Source organism: Giraffa tippelskirchi, chromosome 4 (assembly GCF_054371585.1).
Source record: "Giraffa tippelskirchi isolate mGirTip1 chromosome 4, T2T-mGirTip1v1.2.pri, whole genome shotgun sequence".
NCBI lineage: Eukaryota > Metazoa > Chordata > Mammalia > Artiodactyla > Giraffidae > Giraffa > Giraffa tippelskirchi.
The window spans coordinates 111512895-111536379 of NC_137278.1; the positions used below are offsets into that span (position 1 = coordinate 111512895).

Here is a 23485-nt window from a genome sequence, read left to right on the forward strand (position 1 = left end):
ATGACAAGCTGGACTCGCCACTTGCTACTCTCAAACTAACCTACTGAGAGATGCTGGGCTGGTGGGCCTCCAGCTGCTGACAGCTGGCAAAATAGGGTCAGAGGATTGCATAACCTCGTTAAAAAGTGTGCAGGTCTACTGAATCTTATTTGAAGGAAAATAGAGATTTGTGCATATCTTGGATCATTCCCTGGAGCCAGACATACAAACACACGCACATGCACACACACACACGTGCTTCTTTAAAAAGACAGTGAAAAAGTCATCCTATCCTTTGTATTTTTCTACAAAGATTTTGTTTTCTACATAGGTTATGTAGCTGTTAAATAGAAATGAAATGGCACTTTTTCGTTGATTATTTCTGCATATCACAGACAGGTCATTGTTTCTCCTAAAAATTTCAGAGCACAATGGGTAAAACATCAAATAAAATTCACAAAGGTAGATAGATATTAAATTCATTTTTTAAATGACTCACATTTTTATAGTGTTCTTCACATTGTTTTTCCCCAGTTTTAATAGATTAGCCCAGGATTTTTCTGTGATTTAAAAACAGGAAATTCAATATCCTTACTGCATTTAAACTTCTCTATGATTATGCTATGCCAGTCTAACACGAGCGTTTTTCTCTGCTAGTGTCTCAACAGGCCAATCCCAGGAAAGCAAACAACTGTTAGCTTCCCTTAATTGCTAAAGCAACTCCTTAACCAACCATTTTTTTGTTCCTAACATAGTCTATAATTATCCGAGGGATTTCAACTGCCTTTGTCATTTAGGATCCCTAGACCCCATGGATTTTGTAAGGTTTGGGCACTATGGGGCCACCAGGGAAATCAGAACGCCAAGCCTTCAGAGAAATTCAGCCAAGACCATAACCTGGGAAGCCTTTCATTCTAAGGTTTTCTGTGACCATTATTATTACTCAGTGAGGTTTTAGAACAGTTTGTTCATTACCATTCTGAAATTGAATTTTATTTTTTTATTTATTTATTTATTTTTATAAATTTATTTATTTTAGTTGGGGGCTAATTACTTTACAATATTGTAATAGTTTTTGCCATACATTGACATGAATCAGCCATGGGTTTACATGTGTTCCCCTTCCTGGACCCCCCACCCACCTCCCTCCCCATCCCATCCCTCTGGGTCATCCCATTGCCCCGGCCCTGAGCCCTTGTCTCATGCATCGAACATGGAATGGTGTTCTGTTTTACATGTGATAATATACATGTTTCAATGCTATTCTCCCAGAACGTCCCACCCTCACCTTCTCCCTCAGAGTCCATAAAATTGTTCTATGCATCTGTGTCTCTTATTCTGTCTCGCATATAGGGTTATCTTATTAGTGCTCTAAAATTATTTCTTGGTTGTACAAAAGAAGTCAAAATTGAGTTAAGTTCTGCTTTTTCTTTGAAAGGAAATATACATAACTTACCCAAATAAGTTAGTCAAAATTAGATTCCTAGATATTGAAATTCATTGAGCCCCACTGTGGATAGAACCACCCAAGGATAATACTGAGTTTTTAAGTTTTATAACTTTTATAAGTTGTTCTTCCAGATGAGTAGACCAATATCTATTTTAATATCCAATATATGTGTGAAAAACATTTACTCACTTGATCATAATGTTTCTAATCACTTAACAAAGTAGTGAGCTGTTTCATTGAATTTTTATCTTTTATTGGCGTATTTGACTTTGTGTAAATTCCTTGTTCAGTTCAGTCACTTAGTCGTGTCCAACTCTTTGTGACCCCATGGACTGCAGCATGCCAGGCCTCCCTATTCATCACCAACTCCTGGAGTTTACTCAAACTCATGTCCATTGAGTCGGTGATGCCATCCAACCATCTCATCCTCTGTCATCCCCTTCTCCTCCTGGCTTCAATCTTTCCCAGCATCAGGGTTTTATTCCAATGAGTCAATTCTTCGCATCAGGTGGCCAAACTATTGGAGTTTCAGCTTCAGCATCAGGCTTTCCAGTGAATATTCAGAACTCATTTCCTTTAGGATGAACTGGTTGGATCTCCTTGCAAGTCCAAGGGACCCTCAAGAGTCTTCTCCAACACCACAGTTCAAAAGCATCAATTCTTTGGTGCTCATCTTGCTTTATACTCCAACTTTCACATCCATACATGACTACTGGAAAAACCATAGCTTTGACTAGTCAGACCTTTGTTGGCAAAGTAATGTCTCTGCTTCATAATATGCTGTCTAAGTTGGTCATAACTTTTCTTCCAAGGAGCAAGCGTCTTTTAATTTCATAGCTGCAGTCACCATCTGCAGTGATTTTGGAACCCAAGAAAATAAAGTCTGTCACTGTTTCCCCATTGATTTGCCATGAAGTGAAGGGACTAGATGTCATGATCTTAGTTTTCTGAATGTTGAGCTTTAAGCCAACTTTTTCACTCTCCTCTTTCACTTTCATCAAGAGGCTCTTTAGTTCTTCTTCCTTTTCTGCCATAAGGGTGGTGTCATCTGCATGTCTGAGGTTATTGATATTTCTCCCGGTAATCTTGATTCCAGCTTGTGCTTCATCCAGCCCAGCGTTTCTCATGATGTTCTCTGCATATAAGTTAAATAAGCAGAGTGACAATATACAGCCTTGACATGCTCCTTTTCCTATTTGGAACCAGTCTGTTGTTCCATGTCCAGTTCTAACTGTTGCTTCCTGACCTGTATACAGATTTCTCAAGAGGCAGGTCAGGTGGTCTGGTATTCCCATCTCTTGAAGAATTTTCCAGAGTTTGTTGTGGTCCACACAGTCAAAGGCTTTGGCATAGTCAATAAAGCAGAAGTAGATATTTTTCTGGAACTCTCTTGCTTTTTCAATGATCCAGCAGATGTTGGCAATTTGATCTCTGGTTCCTCTGCCTTTTCTAAATCCAGCTTGAACATCTAGAAGTTCATGGTTCACATACGGTTCATGTAAATTCCTTGTGGCCAGGGCTAAAATGGGACCATTCGTATTCATTAGCTGATAGGTTTTTGTTAATTGTTTATTGGTTGGCTTATTGGTGAGTCCCCGAGGTGACCCACTTGTGCTTCACAAGTCACTTGTCCAGATTGCACGGCTCATGTCTCTCCCCTCTACCTGGTCATGTCAAGTGATATGGGGTTCCAAGACCATACCCCACCAGGTCTCTGAAAAACTGGTAAATATGTTTGTGTGAATTAGGAAATGTAAGCCAGTGAACCATTATCTTTTTTAAATTCTTTGAATATGGGCAGAGTTTGAGACTTGAGACTAAGCTGACAGGTTTGACTCTAAAATTTCCAACTTTAGGTAGACTGCCCAAAAAGAATCACATTTTTATTCTCATGCTTGATTTGCTTGTTCTCTGTTTCTTTCAAAACTTTTTTCCTCCACAGCTTTTCTCCCTGTAGTAGATGGTTTTGTCATTCAACGTATTCAAAATGACTCATTATGCAGATGTTTATTATGTACTGCTGTATTCCTGGAACTATGCCAAGTGTTTAAAAAAAATAAACATGAAAAGGGTAGACACTGTGCCTGCTTTCATGGAGTTCGGTGTTGTCTCATTTTCTGCCCTCATTTTAATCTTTGCCTTGCTTATTGCTAGCTAGACTGATTTCTGTAAAAGCCTTGCCTTTAAGATCAAACACTCCTGGGTTTCAATCCTGGTTGATACATTTACTAGCTCTGAGTCCTTAGACAAGTCACTTATGCCCTCTAAAATTCAGTATTTTTTTTAATCTAGAAAGTGGTCTAACATTATCCTATAGATTAGGTAGGATAGAGCATAAAGTGGCTAGTATGGGGCCTGCTATTTGATATGTTCAATAAACAAGCAATCTCCCATTTTTTCTTCCTACCCAATCTTTTTGGTGTCCTTTCTTTCTTAAGCTTTCATCTCCCTGTTTGTTCTCCACTCCTTCCTCTATATGTATTTCTCTATTCTTTTTCTCACTTCCACTGTACTTATTGAATGTCTCTGGAGGTTTTTAATGGGAAATAATTCTACAACTGTATTTTTTTGGTGGAAATGCTTTTATTTATTTTTAATATAAATTTATTTATTTTAACTGGAGGCTAATTACTTTACAATATTGTAGTGGTTTTTGCCATACATTGACATGAATCTGCCACGGGTGTACATGTGTTCCCCATCCTGAACCCCCCTCCCATCTCCCTCCCCATCCCATCCCTCAGGGTCATCCCAGTGCACCAGCCCCGAGCACCCTGTATCATGCATCGAACCTGGACTGGTGATTCGTTTCACACATGATAAGATACATGTTTCAATGCCATTCTCCCAGATCATCCCACCCTCGCCCTCTCCCACAGAGTCCAAAAGACTGTTCTATGCATCTGTGTCTCTTTTGCTGTCTTGCATATAGGGTTATTGTTACTATCTTTCTAAATTCCATATATGTGCGTTAGTATACTGTATTGGTGTTTTTCTTTCTGGCTTACTTCACTCTGTATAATAGGCTCCAGTTTCATCCACCTCATTAGAACGGATTCAAATGTAGTCTTTTTAATGGCTGAGTAATATTCCATTGTGTATATGTACCACAGCTTCCTTATCCAGTCGTCTGCTGATGGACATCTAGGTTGCTTCCATGTCCTGGTTATTATAAACAGTGCTGAGATGAACATTGGGGTACACGTGTCTCTTCCAATTCTGGTTTCCTTGGTGTGTATGCCCAGCAGTGGGATTGCTGGGTCATATGGCAGTTCTATTTCCAGTTTTTTAAGGAATCTCCACATTTTTCTCCATAGTGGCTGTACTAGTTTGCATTCCCACCAACAGTGTAAAAAAATAAACAGTTTTTACAATGCCTTTTCTCCACACCCTCTCCAGCATTTATTGCTTGTAGACTTTTGGATAGCAGCCATTCTGACTGGTGTTACAACTGTATTTTTAAACTCTGGAGTCTTTCCTCTTTGGGAATAATGATTTTGGATTTTCAGTTGAGTGACTGTTTCCTTTTATCATGATATAAGAAACCTTATAAAGCAGATGTCTAGCTTACAGAGTATCTCTGGATGACTAGATTCAGATATAAACTTTCTCTTAATAAATGAAATAAGATTCCAATTACATTTTATATCTAAAGAATTACTTATTCTCATTGATATGTGCTCTCTTTTCATGTTACTCTTCATTACGTAGAGAATAGTAGGATGAATAAATGGAAGTCTTAGATTAACTGTAGTTCTTATGGTTTCAAACAAATTTTTTTGCATTTTACATGAGCAATCTTGCTTAAGATTTTTTGTTTTGCTTTCCTCTAAAGTATTAAATCTTGTTTTTTAACGTCATAATGAGTGAAAGACACCAAACAGAGACAGAGAAAGGAATTCAAGAAACAGATTTGGTATCTATTGAATAGAAACAGAACTGCTGTTCATAATAGTCTGCTCAAGGAGAGACTTGGATCTAAACGGGTTAATTACAACCCACTAGGATCTAGCCCTGAGATAGAAGGGAGTAGGCTTTGTTGTTGAAAGTGAAAGTCATAAGATGATGAAGCAATTATGTAAGTTAAAGAATTACGTGTTCATTATGTAACTTAAAAAATTAATGTGTTATTTTAGTGAGCAATTAAATGTGTAAGCAATTTGGTAGAAAAAATGGAAAGGAGCCTTATCTGAAAGTTACTAAGCACATGTTTGAAGCATAAGGGGTTTTGCAAAGGTGAATTATGCCAGAAGAGCCTCAACATGCATACAACTCCCATTGTTAAGATTTTAGCCCCTGGAGAAAACCTCTCTGCTAAAGTTTCCATTCCAACTTGATTAACATTTCGCTAATTAACATGATCCAAGTCCCCTTGCTAGTAGTTTAGGTTCACTTGCCTTTTTTTTTTCACTGATCACCCACTCTCCCACCTCCCACAGATGAAAAGGGAACCTGACCTTGCAAGACAGCTAAGCCTTTCTCTTCTTTGTGTCTTTAAAACAGAAATCCTTTGAGTTTCAAGAGACACTTACACATAAAACCATTGTCTTAATTTTTCCCCTTCTCAAGTTAAGGCATCAAAAATCATCCTTTATAATCAGTATATACAGTTCTTCCATTTGTAGAAGGTTTCTAACATGTATAGCCTCCGACTGCCTGATGAATTTGACATTTTTTTCATTCTAATCATTCAAGAAATATTTATTTATGCCACCCACAAGTCAAACCTGAAGCCAACCTTACAACATTTGGAATAATCCATTCATTTAGCAATTTTCACTTAATTACTTCAAATTTTATGATCAATAGTTTATGATTCCATTTTATTTTTTTAATAAATTTTAATCATGATCATTGTAAAAACTGTATCAGTCCTGTACCCAAGCATCAGGTACATCTTCAAGGCATTTAGACTCTTTATTTTAGCATTTATTCCTAGTTTTTTACCCCTATGCCTTCCACTGCATGTGTGTATGCTGAGTCGCTTCAGTCATGTCTGACTCTTTGTGACCCTTTGGGCCATAACCCACCAGGCTCCCTTCACAGGATTCTCCAGGAAATAATACTGGAGGGGATCCTCCTCCAGGGCATCTACCCTTCCCAGGGATCGAACCAGAGTCTCTTACATCTCCTGCATTGGAAGGCAGGTCCTTTACCACTAGTACCACCTGGGAAGCCCATGCCTTCCACTACTACTTTTTAATCCCTAAAAACAGCATAAGATACCACCAGAATGCAACTGGATCCCTTTTTTTTTTTTTGAAGGAGACTGTTTCATAACTTGACCAGTACAATTTTGTCTCCATTAGAGAATGTTCATCACCTCTGCTTTGTGTAGAATTCATTAAAGAGTGATTTTTAAATGAGCTTCTGTAATCTAGTACAAATGGAAAAAAATTGATTGCTGAATTAAAACAAGATGGGACATAATTTAATTAGTACCCAAGCAGAAGGAAAGAGAAACTACTTTAGTGCCTTAATAGAAAATCAATTTTGCAAGAAAATTTCACATTTTTAAGCCTAATTAGAAAAACATTTACTTCACAAAAAAAGCATTTCAAGATTACAGATTCAATCAAAAAGCCAAACTTTTTTTAAGCTTATACAAATTACTTGATATTCCTTTGGAATGGGTTCAGGTCATTATTCCTTAAGCATCTCTTTTGCCTAAGGATCATGAACTAATGCTGTTTCTAAGTATACTTTGCAGTCAGGTAGTAAGTTATGCCCTCCAAGAATGCCTGCACAACACATCAATGCCCTGAGCAGAAATTCTTATAAAAGATTAACTACAGGAGCTTTAATATGAAAGCCAGGAAGAATCTTCCTTGTCACTCACAATCTATCACAGAAATGCCACAAAGATACTCATTTTGACCCATAACATTCCAGGAAGGTGTACTTATTTGTATGCGTTTACTTATTCATTGTCTGTCTTTCCCCACTGGATTGTAAACAACCATATCTGTTGTTCCCAACTGTGAGACCAAGTTTGACCACAGAGGCAAGCACACAGTAGGTATAAATTTTAAATTATTTATGAATGAGGCAGAGGAGTTTGTTATACTGTGAGAGATATTTCAGAACTCTCATTTTAAAGTCCATGTTGTAATAATTATCTTATTTTACAAATGAAGTCTAAAGTATTCTGACAACCTGTCAACAAAATATTTTAGTATCAAACAATGAGAATGATTTAGTATCCTTTGTTTTTTGGATCATTTTCTATCAAAGATAGGCAATATAGAAACTTAGCAAAATCATTCTTAGCATTTTTGTTGATGGCCATGAAAATAATGGCTTTCTCTCGCTAATTTGTGGTGAGAATGGAGGTAAAGTCTTATTCAGGATCTCTTTTCTCTCTATAACTTTTTTTTCCTATAACCTTTTTATCCAGTTTCCATGATGCATGGAGAGCTTGTGGCTTAGCTTAATTTAACTTTTATTTAAGGCTAAGATTTAGTTAAAGCCCTGATTTAAGTCTCTGCTGGCAACATGGAAATTTACTCAGAGGGAATTGGGAAGGAATCCGTTCCAAGAAGAAGTCCAAGAATATGGACAAAATCTACGTTTATTGTATTTAGACTATTTGTTTCTAGTCAAACTTATAACTTAACATGATATAAAACAATTCAATACTATTCTATTTAGACATATTTTAGTGTACTTAGTATCTCTGTGTCCACTTGTGGTACATACAACATAATACTTTCCCTTTAAACCAGCAGAGGTAGAGTTGCATTTGATTCCTTGAAATGTCTTTGGCCATAGCTATGGTTTACTTGCATCTGAGTTTTCAGGCAGAATTTTAATCACCAATTATAATTGTATTGTTATGCATAAAAATTATTGTCAAGATTCATGATGTGGTTTCTAAAATCATCATAGGAAAGAGCAAATAACTTGAAATATCCCTCTAGTGTGTAGGACTGTAATTTGATTGCCTTTCTAGTTAAAAAGACTTTTCAGGCACAAAATGGATGAAACTAAATTCTCACTTCACTGAGATTCCAAATGAAAATTTGATATCATTTGTCAACAAAAATTAAAATGTGAAAACTGTGAGTTTCAATTTTATTGGGGGATTTACTGAGGACTACAGCCCCAGAGACAGCCTCTCAGAGAGCTCTGAGGAACTCTGGGGTGGGAGACTTAAGGGGAGAGGTTAGTATATATGTGATTTTGGTGAATGGGGTCTGTGCCATTAGATACGTCTCTATAGAAGGTTGCTGCTAACCACAAGGGACAGATATCTTGTTGTTTTTCAGTCACTAAGTCGTGTCCAACTCTTCACAACCCCATGGACTGCAGCATGCCAGGCGTCCCTGTCTTTCACTGTCTCCCTGATTGCTCAAACTCATGTCCCTCGAGTCAGTGATGCCATCCAGCCATCTCATCCTCTGTCATCCCCTTCTCCCCTGCCCTCAGTCTTTTCCAGCATCAGGGTCTTTTCCAATGAGTTGGCTCTTCAAATCAGGTGGCCAAAGTACTAGAGCTTCAGCTTCAATAGCAGTCCTTCCAATGAATATTCAGGGTTGATTTCCTTTAGGATTGACTGGTTTGATCTCTTTGCAGTCCAAGGGACTCTCAAGAGTCTTCTCCAGCACCACAGTTCAAAAGCATCAGTTCTTCAGTGCTCAGCCTTCTTTATGGTCCAGATATCTTCATAAATGGTTTTAATGCTTTAAGTTGGGAAGATGTAAGAATTTGGGTTCATAAGATTTTCTGAAAATATGTTGTGAAAGCCTTGTTCTGCCAGTTTTCCCAGAGCACAGAATGCCTCATTCCTGATCTCCAACCTGCATTCCTTTCAGGGGCTGTTAAAGGTCAGCAACCACAGAAGTAATGTGTCAGTCCTTGTAGAACAGATGGCAAGGGACATATGTTAGTTGGAACTTTCTTTAAAATTGTGAATTCTCTAGAAAATATAAATTTAGACTCTAAAGAATTAAGTGGAGAAAGAGGCCCTGGGCATTTTGAAAAATGCCCTTCTATGGTTTTCCCGTTGTCACCCCTTAACCTTCTGCATCACCCTCCCCTCAACAGTTGTCTAGCCAGAGGGCTGGATTCCCAGCCCAGCTTCCAAGTTTCCAAGATTCATCTTATTAAAAGCTTACCTAACTTCTCTACCTAAGTTATAAACATCAATATTAATAAAAGCTATTATTTACTGAGAATCTACTATATGTCTACAAAAAGCATTGTTATAACATTCTTCAAAATTGGCATATTGAATCTGGTTACAAAATGAGGGAAAAACAAAATTGAAGCCTAGGAGAGTCTAAGTAGTTTGTCCAAAGTCATACAACCAATGCCAGAGCTAAAATTCAAATACGGCTCTGAAGCCTACACTCTTTCTACTTCACCATACGTTTTTCTTTAAACAGTCTCTCTCAGTCTCTTCAGCCTAGAAGTGTAGCTATAAATTCAATTTAAATGCAAAAAAAAAAAAAAAAACCCACACAAACAAAAAAATCAAAACCAAACTGATATTAATTAGTTTTCCTAAGCTTTGTCTTATTTATTTTGGAATTTTAACATTTGGTCAATTTTCTTTCACAACATTTGACTGATTAACATCTACATATATATGTTCTCTCTCAAATATTATAATACACTGCAAAGGTAACACAGCAAAAGAAAAAAAAAAACAGTAAATAGCTATGGCATTTTTGTTTCTTCTTCATTATATTTTCAAATACTTAGCATGAATTCTTACCCAGGATACAAAGCCCTAAAGTTCAAAGGTACTCATCAATACAAAGATGCTATTATTCACTCATGAGTGCTGATGAATTTAGTGAAGTCAGAGGGATTTTTCTTTCCATTAAAAACATTCTTCACTAAACAGAATATAAATTGCCATTCATTTATTCAAAATTATATCATCTGTGAAATTACCACTGTAAAGTACATAAAATGGAAGAGTAAGGTTCACATATGAGAAATGGTCAAGAATAATAGTAAAATTTCATAACGCAAATGAACAAAAGGAGCTTCACAAAGTGCCAAATTCAAAGTACAAGTTAAAATGTACCATATGTTTTAGGCACAAAGAAAAGGCATGGACAGGGAGGATCCGTGGAAGAGTTGAAAAAAGTGAGCTAGTCTTTAAAACTGAGTAGCATTTGAATAGGCAGAAAGAAACTAAGAATGTCTTCTGGAAGTTAAGAGATGATTAAGAGCCGATTGACAGAGCTAAGACTGCCAGTGACAGGCCCAGGTAGGTTTGGAGTGAAAGCTTGAACAGATATTCTGAGAAATAAGATAGAATGTAGTAGTTTAGTGTCAGTTTGTCCCTTACAATGTCAGACTGATCAACCTAAAACTCAGGACACAAAATAAAGCTTGTGAAACTTATTCTTTCCCAGGATAAGAATCGGAATATGGCAGCCAGGCCCACCTCAATGCCAAAGCACTCTACTGAGTGCTTTTTTCACCTTATCTCAGGTAATCCTTGGAGAGGTCCTGTGGGGTAATTCCTCCTATCCCTATTTCACATATTAGGAAATGTAATGGTCCAGTGCCACCCAGAGAATAAGCACCAGAATAGACCCAGCTTCGACTCCCAAACCCATTTTCTCTCTACTCCACCATATTGCTACTTAGTTGACTAACGTTCAGTGAGTCCAAGGCTATTACCAATCTTTTCTTATTCCCAGTGCCTGGCACTGCTCCTGGAACATGCCAAGTGCTTAGATAAGTATTTTCAAGTAAACTGGTAGACAAAATAAAAATTTTCTTTTACAAACATGCATCATGATTCATGCCACCTTCAAGGAAATCATCATCTTTGAAGGACATGCAATTATTCCAGTGTACTGTCTATATGGTACCCCTATATATTTTGAATTCTAGCCCCTCTCTCCAAAAGTCTTTCTCAGTATACAATACAGTCTTCTCTCTGTCCTCTCTGTCTCTCTGTCCTTCTCTCTGTTCTCTGTCTCTCTGGCCTCTGGTCTGTTTTTAAAAGGTGACTTCGATTGAAATGGTCATAAGCTGTTTCCAAGTACAGCTTATAAGGTGACGATCCAATTGAGTAAAACAGTTATAGTTACTGTGGTTAAGTAATGAAGTGGATATCCTTGTGAGATTTCTATTCTGACCCTGACCAAAATGTCTTGAGCCACTAGTATCATTATTGTTGTTGTTGTTCAGTCACCTAGTTTTGTCCAACTCTTTGCAACCCCATGGACTGCAACACACCAGGGCTCTGTCCCTCACCATCTCCTGAAGTTTGCCCAAGTTCATGTCCATTATAACATCATTATATACTCCCTCACTATGGGAAAAATCATCAAGAGATAGGAGTTCTGGATACATTTAATGCCAAGGAAATCTGTTTTGATAGAAACTAGTGTAGGTGTTAGTTGTTTTTTTTTTTTTTTTAAGAATAAAGAGTGAGAGTTTTCAGTAGAATTTTAAATAAAACCAAGTGGTTCAGAAGCATGGATTTCATAAATATAGATGGGAGGAACAGAAAGTGAGGGGTGGGAGTTGAAACAGGAACAAATAGGAAAAAAAGAAGAATAGGAAAAATGATACAGACAAGCGCTATCTTTCCTGTCTCTGGCTGTTTCATTATTGAAACAGCAGAAGACTTTGAGTGGGAAACAGTGTCATCAATGCAAGAGAATGTCTTGTTCTGTCCTGTCCTCCAATTGCAATTGGATCTTTTACAGTATCACCTTTTCTAGTGAGTTCATCACATGCTTTTGGAACAATGTTTTTTTTTATTATCTTGTTTGTGACGGCTTCAAATTAAAGGTTTTCACCTTCTGTTTTACTCCTACCTTGCTTTGAGCAGGCCAAATGTTTGTATTGTGAAATCTTTAATCCATTACAATCTGTTACTCTGCAATTAGATGAAATGTCAGCAGTTTAGCTGTACTACTTGTACCACAGAATAAGGGAGAAGAATGAGGCCTTGCTGATAAACAAGAACTTATATAATTAAAGGATGAGAGAGGGAGCATGCAGACACACACACAAATCTACTTGCTTTACATGTGGGTAAAGGTTCTTTCCAATTATGAATAAGAGGAGGCCTTAAATACTGCAAATTATTTTTATTTCTTCATTCTTTCATTTATTCAACATATATTTATTAAGCCTTTTTTATGAGCCAGGAACTGTACAAGCTTCTAGAAAAACAATGCTGAAGATAAACAGACCCATTAAGATTGTAGATTGTAATTTAATGATGAGCTGCTGCTGCTGCTGCTAAGTCGCTTCAGTCGAGTCCGACTCTGTGCAACCCCATAGATGGCAGCCCACCAGGCTCCCCTGTCCCTGGGATTCTCCAGGCAAGAACACTGGAGTGGGTTGCCATTTCCTTCTCCAATGCAAGAAAGTGAAAAGTGAAAGTGAAGTCACTCAGTCATGTCCGACTCTTAGCAACCCCATGGACTGCAGCCTACCAGGCTTCTCCATCCATGGGATTCTTCAGGCAAGAGTACTGGCGTGGGGTGCCATTGCCTTCTCCATTAACGATGAGACTGCACCTCAAGTAGATAAAAGCTCTAGACCTGGATGCAGCCAGTGTGTACCCACCCATGACTCCACTTACTCTTGGTGTGTCCTTAGGCTTGTTACTTAACCCTTCTATAAAATGGGATTACTATTACCCACCTCCATGAGTTGTGATACACTCTAAAGAGGACTCATGTAAAGGGACCTCCCTCGTGGTCCAGTGATTAAGACTCTGTGCTTCCAATGCATGAACACAGATTTGATCCCTAGTCAGGGAACTAAGATCCCACATGCTGAGTGGCATGGCCAAAAATAATAATAATAATAAATCATGTAAAGCACCTAATCAATATTTGGCACCTAATAAACTCTCAATAAATACTAGGGTTTTTTAAATTATGGAAAACACTGACTAGAGCCCTTATCTCCTTGCCACTGAAAAAGCACTGCTCTGGCCACTAGACTTCTATCCTTTCTTTTATGAGGAGACTGAGACAGCCTAACAATTCAGAGAACATTGTCATACAGTTTTGATCAAAGACAAGATATCCAAGGTTAGCCCCCATGTGGGAGACCACAGATGTGAGGAGAGATCACAAAGTCCAATCCAAGATAAGGCTTAGCACATATCAGTAGAATGTGGCACTAACAGTAAGTAGCCCCAATGGCAACACACGTGTCTATGCTCTGACACCACAAAACAGAACTGAACGTTCAGGATCTACTAAAAGTCAAAAACACTGCCAGTAACAAGCGTCAGCAAAGATATGGTGAAATTGAAACCCTCACACATCTCTGAGAGGTTTAGCCACTTTGGGAAACAGTTTAACAGTTTCTCAAAATGTTCAATAGAGAGGATTCATATGACCTAGCAATTATATTCCTAGGTATATACCTGCCCTGCAAAGTAGAGACACATTTCCACACAGAAAATAATTGTACAAGAAGGTCTGTAGCTGTACTTTCACAAATGCCAGAAAGTGGAAAGAACTTGAATTTCTTTCAACTGGTGAATAATTAGACAATATATGCTACAGTCATACAATAGAATATTATTCAGCCATAAAAAAGGAATGTAGTACTGACCCGTGCTACAACATGGATAAACCAGAATAGGCAAATCCCCACAGACAGAAGCAGATTAATGGTTGCCTAAGGCTCAGAGTTTCAGGTGGAGAGCAGGAAAGGAAGAATGAGGAATGACAGCTAATGGGTATGAGTTTCTTTGTGGGGTGACGAAAATATTCTTAAATTAGTGGTGATGGTTACACAACTCTGAATGTACTAAAATCCACTCAGTTGTATACTTCAAAAAGGTAAATTTTCTAGTGTATGAATTTTACCTTAATAAAGCTGCTTTAAAAAAAAAATGTTTCAGGTACTGAAACCCTATTTATGGAAGCACGGTATTCTAGGTTAACCTGGGGCCCCATTTGAAACAGAACTGAGGTATGCTGGGAATTTTCTCCCAATACTATTTCCAAAGTTATGGGATATTTCCTCAAAATTTTCCAGTCTCCCTTTAAACCAGAGCATTCTTCTCCAAGATCCTGCCGTCAGCACGAGACCTCAGTGTAAGGTCAATGCTAAGACCCCTTTGGATAGATGAAGCCAAACTCAGGCCACATGGCTAGCCAGTGAGAACTCAGGACTCAGACACTTGTTTTTCTGATTCCAAAGCCATTTTCCACTAGTCTGCTCTCCTATAGAGTAAGAAGCGTTAAGCTTCCTTCTCTTGACACAAGAATCATGTTCTAAATATGAGAACTACCCAATCCCTTTTGCAGTCTGTCTTCCTATGGTTGCTTCTCAGAGATTCCTCCAGTCTTTTCTGCGCTCTTTTCTGGGTCTTTTGTAGCAACATCATGCCTTTAAATTGAGGTAGAACTTGACATATAATGAGATGCAGATATTAAGTATACAGTTCAATGTGTCTTCACAACTATACATACCAGGATAAGCACCTCTCCACCACCTCTCTGGTAAAAGCTGCAGAACATTTTTTACCATCTAAAAGTCCCCGAGGTATCTTGGTGCCTATACAGGAATGTACTGTGATACTTACTATATGGCATTCAACAGTGTTTTCTCATCTTCACCACGTGTCCTGGTAACACTCAGCATCACTTTGATCTTGAACCCCACAGTATATTTCTCTGCTGTACCGTTATGATTGGCACCTCATTACACACATCCCTGTTCTCTAAGTGTCAGCCACATAGTGCTGTTATGTAAAAAGATGCCTTGCTTACCCATTTTTGCTGTCTACAGGAATATAAGCTTCTTGTAAGTAAGGAAAGTATCAACTACTTTTGCACATCACAGTAGTTAGCTCTTAGGAGAACATGTCAGTCATTCAGTCATGTCCGACTCTTTACGACCCCCATGGACACTAGCCCTCTAGGCTCCTCTGTCCATGGGATTCTCCAGGCAGGAATACTGGAGTGGGCTGCCATTCCCTTCTCCAGGGGACCTTCCCAACCCAGGGATCAAACCTGGGTCTCCCTCATTGCAGGCAGATTCTTTACCATCTGAGCCACCAGGGAAGCATGTGGTAGGGATCAAATGAGGACAGAAGTTGGGCTCCGAGTCCCATCAACTCTCTGAGCCTCATTTCCTTATATATAAAATGCAGTTGAAAAATGTAAAATGATAGGTACTTACGTATTTGAAATTTATTTTTCTTGGTTTTTTCCAATCATTTTTAGAAAATTAATAGAAATGTACAACTGTCAGAACCTAATTATAGAACATTTCCATCACCCCAGTACTCATTTGTAACCACTCCCATTCCCCACCCTCATCCGTAGGCCACTATCCATCTACTTTCCATCTTTATGACTGCCTATTCTAGACACTGCCTGTCAACATAATCTGGTAATATGTGGCCTTGAAAAAATTATTTTTGAAACCAGGTCTATCTGATGCCAAATAAATTCCTAAAGTAAACAGATACATCAAGCAGAAAATCACTTGCTCCATTTTATGGGGGAAAATATTCATTGTTTCCAGTACCACTTAACAGTTTCACGAGTATTTTTCCTCTCTCTGTAGGCCCACTGACAGTCTCAGGCTTTTCAGCACTCTTGTCAACCCTTTCCAGATTTCAAGCACCTGAAGATAAAAAGGAATGGCAGCCAACCTTTGGGGAAGAATGATGGGAGGATTCTGTCAGTCTATGGCAAACAGAACTGCTGGCACTTGGGTCCCCTGCCAGCCTTATCTCCTCTCTTCTCTCTTCAGAAGGAGAACTCAGGGAACATATAAACCATTTAGATTGCTTTTTTGCTCCACATTAAATGTCCCCCAAGTTGCTAATAATATGCAATTATTTTCTTCCTGAGATGGAACACAGCAAGATTGTGAACCAGGCATGTATGTCAGGGTGCTCATGGGTGCTTTCCTGCCCTCCAGGAGCCAGCAAGCATCCAGCTTGGAAAACAGGAGAGCATCAGGCAGTAGGAGGCCCCATAGCACAGGGAATCCAGCCTTGGACAAACAATCTTTAAAACACTGAAGAGAAGAACGTTCTTAGAAATGATGCCCTTCATCTAGAATTAGCCCCTCCTTCCAACATCCTTTCTGAAAGTACTTCTAAAATCAGTATTTTTTGGTTTTGTATGGAACGTAATTAGTTTATATGCAAGAACAATTTTCTGAACTTCAGATAACACTGGAGCGTAAAGATGAGGATTTGTGAGTGAAGTCTGAGGCCCCTACAGACAATTCTATTAAAAGGGAAAAAATTTTTTTTGTTTTAAAAATACTTCTAGTCATGTCTTCTCATTTTCTAACCCACAAACACTCTGGAATATGGCAAGAGAGTGTTTAGCAAAAGTTGGCCAACTGCACTTCAGCGTAAGATGTTACTTCTACATGTTCCTAATTTGAGAAACGAAAATAACAAGCAGGAGAAAACAAGTCAAATGTATCTTCTTTTCTGCTTCCTGCCTTGTTTGTAAAGTAAATATTGTAAATCAATATTCCGACAAGGTGCTTCCCTAAGTTCTCTCTATTTGCTAGTGTTTAAAGAGAGCAGAGGGTAACTGTCTTTTAGGAGCCAGCATAGTATCAGGAATTGTCTATTCTTAATTGTATCTCAGTGTCAGAAAGCAAAAATAGAGTGAGATTAGAATAGTTAAATAGGTCAAGAGTCTGGAGTTGTATGTTTTGATTTTGAACATATTTTTGGATAGCCTACATCACAAAGAGGGAATGTAGACAACAGCCTTTGAAATGCTTGCTTGATAAAAAAAAAAAAATCTTTTTAAAAATCAACATCAATGTTTAACTAAGAATCTGAGGAGATATATGTACTCTGAGGTCACTGGCTTTTCAAGCACCATCATACTGCTGCTTTGTCTATATTGAGGCCACGTTTGAAAATGACATCAAGGCTATGGAACCTGAGTGTCACAGTAGGATTGCCTAATTTTAGGAGAAATTATGATATCTTTTTCTTTTTGGTAGACAGCCTTTTCCAAGCTCTCTTACCTGGAAAGATGGGGCAGAACACAAACTTATCTTCACGGTGTTTAAGCTCACATCTGTTGAACTGGTATATGAGGCAGACCCTGGGTTAAGTGTGCTCACTCATTTATTCATCACAGTGACATGCTAGGGGGGTACGCTCTGTATCCCCAACTGACAGAGTAGCTGAAGCTCCGAGAAGCCGAATAGCACGAGGCCATGCAGCTAGTGGGAGGCCTGAACTTCAGACGTGGTCTGACTGCAAAGGCTTAAGGTTACAGGGCCTGTACTAGGGAAGACATTTCCATCTGCACACACAGCCCACTCTGTAGACACTGTGTACTTTCTCTTATTCACATGCTCTCAACGGTGCAAAGAGAGGGCTGCCGCAGCCTGCCTAGATTCAACACGCATCCCTATTCTCAACCCTCTTAGCCATCCCCCAGCTTTCTAGATGTCTTTTTGTGATGTAAATTCATCTGGGACAGATCCACATAGGATTCCTATGTTTGTTTCCAAGGCTCTCTGTTCCCCCTCTTCCAATCTGTTCCACTCCATCCCATCACAAGTTTCCAGCAGGAGGAAGTAACTGCTTCCATCTTTTTCATCACCTTTCCTGATACCAGGTATAATGATGAATTTGGATTTGGTCATCTGCCTTGTACCTATCCCCAAGACACCAAAGATCAATGAAACATTGTCCAGAGGGTGTTTAATGAGGAATACTTGCATCTTAAAAGAGAAATTTCTTTGTAAAACAAAGTATCTTTTTCTGCTTAGAGTTTTCTAAGCCCCTATGTATTACAAAGCAAGAAAAGCTCCTTATTCTCACCCTAGATGGAAGATTTTGAGCTCTGTAGAATTTCTATTTTTTTTTGTCACTCCCAAAATAATTTTTAAAGAGCAATGAATCTGTCAAAAATGGATGATTCCTTTATGAGGCACTGCAAACAACGTGGCATTGACCATTCTCCTGGGCTTCCCTGGTGGCTCAGCAGTAAAGAATCTGCCTGCAATGAAGCAGGGACAATCCTTGGGTTGGGAAGATACCCTGGCTGAGGAAATGGATATCTACTCCAGTATTCTTGCTGAGACAATCCCATGGAGAGAGGAGCAAAGTGGGCTACAGTCCCTGGGGTAGCAAACGAGTCAGTCACGACTGAGCAACTCAGCACGGCAAGAAAGACGCTGATTCTCCTAAATTTCCATTTCAAAACTCTACCTCTTAGAAAAAACAAGAGGGAGAGAAAATGCATGAGCTACATCTTATAAAACCATATGATTACTAAGTGCCTGTCTTCCAGTTTTCAATTTAACCTTTGGCAAATTCAAATATTTAATATTTTGAAGAATAAAGTCATAGAATTCCTGCCTGGAAATTTTCATGTCATCTTTATGTGAATTATCTCAATCAGTTTCACATATACCTTAGCCCAATTTTTAAACCCTTGGTATGTTGCTGTTGTTCAGTCGCTAAGCAGCACCCGACTCTTTGTGACCCCCTGGACTACAGCACGCCAAGCTTTCCTGTCCTTCACTATCTCCTGGAGTTTGCTCAGACTCATGCCCATTGAGTCAGTGATGCCATCCCACATCTCATCCTCTGTCGTCCCCTTCTCTTCCTGCCTTCTATCTTTCCCAGCATCAGGGTCTTTTCCAGTGATTAGGGGGCCAAAGTATTGGAGCTTCAGCATTAGTCCTTCCAATGAATATTCAGGGTTGATTTCCTATAGGATTGACTGGTTTGATCTCCTTGCAGTCCAAGGGACTCTCAAGGGTCTCCTCCAGCACCTCAGTTTGAAAGCATCAATTCTTCAGTGCTCAGCCTTCTTTATGGTCCAACTCTCACATCCATACATGACTACTGAAAAACCATGGCTTTGACTATATAGACCTCTGTTGGCAAAGTGTTGTTTCTGCTTTTTAATACTCTGTCTAGGTTTGTCATAGCTTTTCTTTCAAGAAGCAAGGATCCTTTAATTTTGTGGCTGCAGTCACCATCTGCAGTGATTTTGGAGCCCAAGAAAATAAAGTCTGTCACTGTTTCCACTTTTCCCCCATCTATTTTGCATGAAGAGATGGGACTGGATGCCATGTTCAAACTAAGAACTTTTCATTCTTCTCTTTCACCTTTATCAAGGGGCTCTTTAGTTCCTCTTTGCTTTTTGCTATTAGAGTGGTCTCATCTGCATATTTGAGGCTGTTGATATTTCTCCTGGCAATCTTGTATATTAGGTCTGAATTTTAGCAAGATAACTAGCCTTTAATAACTGAGCAGTAGCAGTTGTCACCATCAATCATGAATTCCAAAGCCTCATATCAGTCGCCAGACCTGGTTTTCTGCATCAGAACATCAGTTGATTTCTAGAGACCTTGACTCTCACCAACACCACCCCACACAAATCCAGCATCTTCCACCTGCTGGTTTATGGTCTCTGTCCGAAAATTCCCTAACTTTGTAATTCTAATTGCTCATCCATTCCCTTAGGAGGTAAAAAGCAATTTACAAATTTAATTTAAAGCTGAAATAATTAAATACATCAGCTCAACGAAATCTCACACACTCGTGTATACATATTAAGCCAAATATGCAAGCGAGGAAATCAAGACTCACAGAGGTTTCAGAAATTTGCCTGAAATCACATAATTAGGAAGGACCAGACATTTAAATGGTTTGCCTTAAAAGCCATGTTAATTACTATTTACTCTATTTTTAAATTCTGATGTGAAGTAGGGACCACACAATCAAATTCCTGGGGTTGGGAGTTAGGAATTGTTCAAGCCAAGTATAAATGGACCCCGGTAATTCACTTAAGGAAAAAATGTAGCATGTGATGGTGGTGACCTTTAAAGAATGGATCAGGATTTTCCTGAAGTAGCATTCAGGATCAGAAGGGTGCTTGTTTAAATAGCATACATGCGGTCTGAATTCTTTTTCTTCCTTTTTTGGTGTGGTGGAGGAAAGGACATTGTTTATCCCTGTGACTGTGACTCTGTATCCCACAGGGCTGAATCTCAAGACAGAAAAGAGATGAGACACAGCTGCATTTTAACAAGGTTGATTTAGGCCCGAGCTGCTGTTTGGGGCCTTTGGTTTTTGTCTGAGATAAGTATTAATATTTACCAGGATGTACTATTGTACAAGTCACCAGGGGATTATTTCTCAGAAAAACCCAGTACACAATCACAACGATCGAACCCCCTTTCAAATCCTCAAGTTCAGCACATAATGAATTCAGTGCCCTGGGCTAGAACTTAAGTAACTAGGAGCAAAAACCAGCTCATCATGTGTCATTTCTACAGGAAGATAATGCTTGAGATACTGCGTGATCTCCTGTAAGTGGAGCAGGAAGCTGCTTGCCCAGCCACTAGAATGCCCGTACAGAAGGCAGAAAACAGAGGCAGAGAGCCCAACAGGGAGGCCGTAGTGAATTGTCTCTCTTCAGGCCCCCATGTGGTGACCACCACTGCTCACCTCCCTTCCCATGCTCAGCATGTGCATGCATGATAAGTTGATTCAGTTGTGTCCGACTCTTTGCAACCCCCTATGGACTGGACTGTAGCCCTCCAGCCTCCTCTGTCCATGGGATTCTCCAGGCAAGAATACAGGAGTGGGTTGCCACGCCCTCCTCCAGGGGCTCTTCCCAACCCAGGGACCAAACCTGTGTCTCTTGCTTCTCTGCATTGACAGGCAGGTTCTTTACCACCAGTGTCACCTGGGACATGATCAGCATAACCTCCCACCAATGTTCTCAAAGAAAATGCTTCTGAGTGCCTTCTTTCCACATAAAATCATGTGCACTTGGCCTCAGAACTGAAAATCCAAACGTTTCATTTCCCAAGCTCACATTCTGGCACATCTAAACAAGGATTTGTACATGGTAAGCGAAAAATCTCCCAAAGAGTTTCAGACATCACTTATTCAAACATATTCTCAGATTGTGATAATTAAGGGTAATCTAGCCCCGAATGGAAACTGCTAACTGACATCTTCTATGCTTTTTTTTTTCTTCCTACTAAAATAATTCTGAGATTATTGTCATACTTTTAAAAAAGGGTGCATCTGTCTGGATTATCTTTTGTGTCCCATATATTTCAACTTTCATTAAATTCATATATGCCCCCCAAAATGTATATTAAATAAGGGATAAGTCTAAGATTTATATTATCTCTGTTTTTACAAGTTTAACAGTAAATATAGTTAATGCTGGGCTTCCCTGGTGGCTCAGTGGTTCGATCCTCGGGTTGGGAAGATCCCCTGGAGAAGGAAACGGCAATCCACTCCAGTATTTTGCCTGGGAAATCCCATGGACAGAGGAGCCTGGCAGGGATACAGTCTGTGGAGTCACAAAAGAGTTGGACACGACTTAGTGACTAAACAACAGCCACAGCAGTGAACATTGCTGTGCATCTAAACCAATCTTCTCTTCCCTCACGTCTCAGAGTTGTGGCGTCTGTGTTAGTTGCCTGTTTTGGGCTCTCATAATAACTGAATAATCAATGTCTATTAATTGGGAGTAAGATATCCATTTGAGGCAGCTTAGAATGACCTTCTGAAGCCACTAAAGTCCAAATAAAAAGGTGTCTGAATCTGGCATGGAAACCAAAGATGACCCTCCTGGCAGCGTGCAGTGCTGAAACACGATCTCAGAGGGCCTACCTCTCTGGAAGGTTTTTAAAAATAAGAATTAGGGCATGGATTTATAATCCTGCTTCAAGGTAAGGGGATAAACAAGGTGATCTCTCATGGGATCTAGCAGCCTGGTGATTCATCATGGAAGGTGCTTAAAAAGCAAAGCCATGAAAGAGAAAGAGTTGTAGCATCAATCTAAATCAAGGCTTACATATACTTTCTCTTTTTTTTTTTAACTTCTAATCTCTCCCTGCATTTTCCTAGGACCTATCACTGTAGGACGTACCCTCTGCAATTACTTTGACAAACAATGGTATCAGCACTTCAGTTTTTAGTCTCTTTCATCAATTTTTGACAGTGAAAAATAGCAGAAATCAATTCCTGAAGCTCTGGACTCCAGTGATAGATCTGGAGAATTGATTTAGCAGAGTAGCTTTCCATGTATTAGCCCCTGGCAAGTGCCCACAGGCAGCATATCTCAGTGGAAACTTAGACAAATGTAGTAAAAACAAAAGTCATATCATGTTGACTTTTCTAGCAGGTAGATTTAAAAAAAAAAAGTACCAAGTTAAATAATCTATTTTTAATGAAGGTTATATACAGCAAAACGTTTTTTCCAGAGATGTGAGCTTTCACACAGTGGAGTTCTTGCAAATGAGCAGTAACAAGCTGAGCCTCTGGCCGTCCTATATAAACTACATAGAAATTCATATTCATGGAAGCCAACTTTAACTTATAACTCACACATTATAATGGGCTCAGTGCTCAGAAATAAGGAAATTGCTAGTTATACTGCTACTTAATAGAATATTAGCCATTAGACATAATTACATGGAAAAATGCTTTAGTAAGTAAAGCAGAAAAAGCTAAATATAAAATTTTATATATACATGCATACTCGTGTTGTAGGTTTTTCAAATAATTGTATATGGATGAAAATAATTTGGGGATCTATGAAAATGAGATTGTTTTTGGATGCTAAAGTGGTATTTTTGGTCCCATTTTTAACGTACATGTATAAATGTAAATGCACACACTCATGCACATTTGACATAACAAATGATCACCTCTTTTAAACTTCAGTCTAGCATGTTCTGGTTTCAGCGCAGGCTTTTTTTCTTAGTGCTCTACCATGATGAGTTACCAAAAAAAAATGAAAGTAAACCCACATGATCCCTCCTTCATTCACTTCTCTGCTCTTAAGACCCCCGCCAGCTGCAATAACCACATCCTGAAATGGGTTTCCATTTTAACTTATATTCAGCTGACGAGTTTCTCTTCTTTTCCCTTTTCCAAATGAGTTTGCCCCAGAAGTTTTCCCCTAGATTTTTCCAGGAAAGCATTTAGTATTTGCCCTTAATTAGAAATAGGAAGATTAACATATAAAATAAGAGAGAGCAGTCCTGCTGTGTTTCTGCGGCAGCTGAGATGTGTAATGTCATATCTTTTGTCAGTGGCAAAGTGATAAATCTGTAAGGAGC

The 23485-nt window shown here is 38.9% G+C and overlaps 1 protein-coding gene across 3 annotated transcripts in view; it reads left to right on the forward strand.

Moving 5' to 3' along the window:
• Nucleotides 1-23485, forward strand: part of SYT1 (synaptotagmin 1) — a 607838-nt gene that overhangs the window by 460927 nt on the left and 123426 nt on the right. The gene's annotated exons all lie outside the window — the stretch shown is intronic.